Source organism: Petaurus breviceps, unplaced genomic scaffold, assembly GCF_028583685.1.
Source record: "Petaurus breviceps papuanus isolate PSGF00001 unplaced genomic scaffold, PetGlider_PUasm1.0 189, whole genome shotgun sequence".
Lineage (NCBI taxonomy): Eukaryota > Metazoa > Chordata > Mammalia > Diprotodontia > Petauridae > Petaurus > Petaurus breviceps.
The window spans coordinates 20951359-20956394 of record NW_027185809.1 but is presented as its reverse complement, the minus strand read 5'-3'; the positions used below and the strand labels follow the sequence as shown (position 1 = coordinate 20956394).

At 38.6% G+C, this 5036-nt stretch overlaps 1 pseudogene; it reads right to left on the bottom strand.

Annotated features, from left to right (window-relative positions):
* Positions 1–835: 835 nt before the first annotated feature.
* LOC138164031 (succinate dehydrogenase [ubiquinone] iron-sulfur subunit, mitochondrial pseudogene) lies at positions 836–1799 on the bottom strand (annotated as a pseudogene).
* Between the last annotated feature and the right edge of the window lie 3237 nt (positions 1800–5036).

Sequence of the window (5036 nt, the reverse complement as noted above, 5' to 3'; positions counted from 1 at the left end):
TCCAGTTTCTTAACTCCGTCAAATGGGCACTAGAATATTTGTATTGCTTACTTCATAGAGTTGTTTTGAGGTAAGCACTTTATATGACTTTAGTGTATATGTATGTATTTATACATACATACATGCATATTTTCATATCTATGTCTATATCTATATATATCTACATACGTATGTGTATGGGCATCCCACTTTTAAAAAATATGTAACATTTATATAACTCTGCATTTGTCTAGTTTATAGCTATATCAACATCTAAAGGCAACCTACCTCTCAATGACACATGAATTAATGTTGATAAGTTATTATATATATTTCATGCAAGGAAAAAAATGCTATTTAAAGACCATGCTTTTTCATGCTTGTGTTTGTTTTCAAATTGAATTACAAAACACAAAACTATTCTAATATGTATACACACATATGCACAAACATATATGTCTTATAAAGTGTTTACTTTATACATATATAGGTATATGTACCTGTATATGTATATATACACATAGGTATATATACACACATATATGTGTATTGTCTGTGTACACACACACACATTTGTTGTTCGGTCCTTTCAATTGTGACACCATTTGGGGTTTTTCTGTCAAAGATACTGGAATGGCTTCCCATTTCCTTCTCCAATTCATTTTACATATGAGGAAACAAAGGCAGACAGGGTTAAGTGATTTGTCCTGGGTCACACAGCTAATAAGTGTCTGAGGCCAAATTTGAACACATAAAGATTAGTCTTCCTGACTCCAGGCCCACTGTTAGGATTATAGGGATGTTCTATTGAAGTAATTATTTTTGGTTAATAAAGTAGTATGCTCTTTATTTACTTCTTGAAGCTGTCATTGGACATGCAATATTCATGAAAACCTGGGACCCTGAAGTCCAATCAGACACAAATTAGGTTCAGCTTCGTGGGGCCTACACTTCACGATAAGGCTGGAGACATCTAAGCAAGAGCTTTCTTCTCCTTGTAGGTCGCCATCATCTTCTTGATTTCTGCTATTGCTTTTCCTGGATTCAGTCCCTTAGTGCAGGTACTGTTACAGTTCATGATGGTGTGACATTGGTACAAAGGGAATGGGCCCTGCAGCTGGGCCAGCCACTCCTCTGTGAAGTCGTCCCTGGAGTCAATCATTCAGCAATAGGCCTGCATGAGGACTGCGGGTGCCAAGCACTTGTCTCCATTCCACCAGTAGCTAGGGCAGCTGGTGCTGCAGCAGGCACAGAGGATGTACTGGTAGAGCCCGTCCAGCTTCTCTCCATCTTCTATGGATTGAAGATATTGCTCCTTCCCCCCCTGGGATTCATCCTTCTTCTTCAAGTAAGGCTGAATGGATTTATACTGAGCATAGAAGTTATTCAGATCAGGGACCAGGTCCTTCATCACTTACATATGGGGAAGAGGGTAGATTTTGGAGACTTTGCTGAGGTTGGAGTCGATTCTTCTGGTGCATGCCAGTGTGTTGCCCCCATTGATGTTCATTGCACAGGAACCACAGATGCCTTCTCGGCATGATCTTCGGAAGGTCAGGATGGAGTCCACCTCATTTTTAATCTTGATCAAGGCATCTAACACCATGGGGCCACATTTGTTCACATCGGTTCCTAAGTCTGCATTCTCGGCTTATCTCCAGGCTTGTCTGGGTCCCATCTGTAGATGGGAAATTTCTTGAGGCGAGGCGCTGCAGCGGCTGCTGTCTGGGCCCCTCGGCAGACCTGTACCTGGAACCCGGGAAGCAGAGTGACCCTGGGACAAGACTGTGCTTCAAGGAGACTCCGACCACTGCCACCATCTTGGCCTGTGATGTCATGCTCTTCCCGCCCCGCTTTAGGGCAGGCGGGACACTTCCCTCGTAATTTTTTTTTTTTAAATTCTCTGAAGCTGAACAAGAAAGCGAACCTTTCAATGACCTTTTTATGTACTGTGTTCTGCCTTGGAGAGCTTTCCCAAAAAGGTTATGCCACCCCAGCCTCTGATCCCTGGCAGCAAGGAAGTAGGCTAATTGTCAAATGATTTTTTTCAAGGGTTGGAAGAAAAGATTTGTATATTTTGAGAACATGGTGAACTATGAAGACGTATGAACAGTATAGATTATTGCCAAAAAGTAGCCTCTGTTGGATCACTTGTTATAAGAGAAGAAAGGAAAAAAATATGTGAAGAACAAAAATGTTTACAGGTATCCCCCTACTTTGAGTCACTTTTTAAGACAATGTATATACTTCAACTGATTACTTTGATAAGAGATTGTATTTATTAGATTATCATGTTTCTTCCTGTTCCCATCCCCACATCTTTCTTGATGACCACAATCTCAGTTCCTCGGGCTAAAATATAAGCCACTTGAGGGCAGAGGTATTTTCATTTTTCTCTTTGTGTTCCAAGCTGCTAGTATTATACCTACCACATAGAAGGCACTTAATTAATGGTTATGATTCAGATAAACCTAATTGGATTCCATATCACAGCTATTCTCAATGCTTGCTCCCACACTGGTATGCATTAGCTAGAGCAACCAAAGCCACAAACCTCAGCTACCGCAACACCCATGAATTCTTGCTTCACTCACCACCCTCTCCTCCATTCACACATGTATACTGTGCCAACAGAGGAAGATGAGACGCAAGAAAAACAATACTCTTTCCACCATATGCTTCCTGGCTCACATTTCATTTTTTTCAAACAACAGTCTCTTCACAAGGCTGGTTTCCACAACCTCTAAATTTCAGGATATCCTAGCATTTCCTTGTTCTCTTGAATACTCATGTAGAACTGTAATAAACCTGTCCTCTCCCACAGAGTGGAAGAAACTTCCTAATTCTTCGGATACTGAGCCCTGTAAGTCCCAAAGTTTCCTAACCTCCCAATTGTCTTGTCTGTCTGTCTGAGCGTGTAGTTGCTAATAAATGGGTAATATTGCAAATGGTCAATTAAATTTGGATCATATTATCTGTTTGCTAGTTCATCAATAATCCCTCCTTATAGCTGCTGAAAGATACAAATAGATAACCCAGAAGTTTATCGAGATGTGCTCCGAAGGTAGGGTTGAGCTGACTTGCCTCACATGTACAAGGAGAGCACATCACAATTTCATCATTCATTCCCAGAAATCCTTTTGTCATAAATAATGCTGAACAAAGAAGGTGAAAAAAATGGAATAGTTTTGTGTTGTGTAATTTAATTTGAAAACAAGCCACAAGGATGGCCTTTAAATAGCAATTTGTTGTTCTTACATAAAAGTTGCACGATGATTTACTAAAGTTAAGTTATTAGGAGATGGAATACCTATCCAGGAGCTAAAATTTTAATTCTTTTCTTCATGTTTTTTTTTTGATTAGATAATATTCCTCCTGCATAGCCCCGCCCCCTCAACTCTTCCCTGTCTTCTCTTTTATTCTGACCTGTGGTATGATAGTACAAAATAAACATAAACTATTACCTTTGGCTTTTTCTTCTGGAAAGGCTATGTGCTATAGTGAAAGGAACACTGAGCAACCAGTTCAGTAATATCTAGGTTCAAATCCTGATTCAGGCTAGGTTTTGATCTTGTACAAATCAATAAATCTCTATGAACCTCTTTCTTTATCTGTAAAATGGAAATTATTATACTACATATTTAATAGTGTGTTAGTTTATAAGAATACTACTATGTAAACCTTAGAGTGTTATATACATATGTTGTTATTATTTTCTCTTCAATACATAGTTTACAAGGAACTTCTAAGAACACCCCACCAGGCTAGATGTTGGGGTATATTTAAAGTAAAATAAGTCTCAGTCCATGGCTTATAGAGTATAATCTTTAAGGGGAATTAGACATAAGCACAATTATTCAATATTATACAACCATGAAGCAAAATAAAATATAAGGTCACAAGAGAAGGATAAGTTTATATCTAGGATACAGGGAATGGGTGTCATTTCATTTTGATTGGACTCTGAAGGAGTTGGACTTAAGAAGATGAAGATGGGACATCACAATCATCAGGAGAAGGATTCGCAAAGGGGCAGAGTCAGAAAATAATGGAAAGGCCAATTCAGATAAAGCATCGCACTCATGGAACATAGTAGTGTGAGATGACTGGAAAATCTATATATTCTTCCACTCATTTTCTTTGTTTAATAATTCATGCATAGTATCTTACGCCCTAACCTGGAAAGAGATTTGTACTCATTTTTTGAACTGAGATATCACGTTCCTACCCAACATTTATACCCCATGGTATGTATATATGTATTAAAAATTACCTACGTGCAACTGACATGAAAAAACAGGGTGGAGTGAAAATAATGCTAAACTTGGAGTCACAGGACTGAAATCCTGACTCCATCATTTAAGACTTTTCTGGCCTTCTGAGATTCTTTTAATCACTCTGTGTCTCACTTTCCTTATGTGTATACAATATAAAGACTGTCTCCAGAGCACGCACAGTGTGTCACTCCATATGGAAAAGGCTGGGATGCCTCCTTCCACAGAGTTGTCATGATTTATAATGACTCCCCCATATCCAATTCAGAACATATGCAGTTATTCTGAGTGTTTCTGGTGTGTTTTCCTTGTGGTAACAGGTGCCTTTTAGGGTTGGGTGATGCACTGGAAATGAGAAATAGATAAAAATAAACTCCAATGGGGAACAACTCCTTTTTTTCTACCTGTCAGGGATAGGTCAACATGTGGCCTGTGAATACAAGCTTTTGCCTCTTTACATTTATTCTCTTTTCCTTTTAGTTAAAGGAATATTGGACTAGGTTATGAGCATATAATCAATAAGCAAATAGAAAGTTCATAGTAATTGGCACATAATGTATATTAAAGCAATAAAAATGTCTACTGAGCTGATGAGAGCTTTTTATTTTCCCACATTCTGGAAGTCCCTTGGATATAGGATCACTTCGAACCCAGAAGTTCTAGCAAATATACAACTTGAGCTTATCTAATCACAGGAGGTCTGACCTAGTTGTGTAACGTAATACCAAAAGAAGGGAACTTCCCAGGTTCAAAATACCAGCATAGGTGCTCTCTATTTTATTC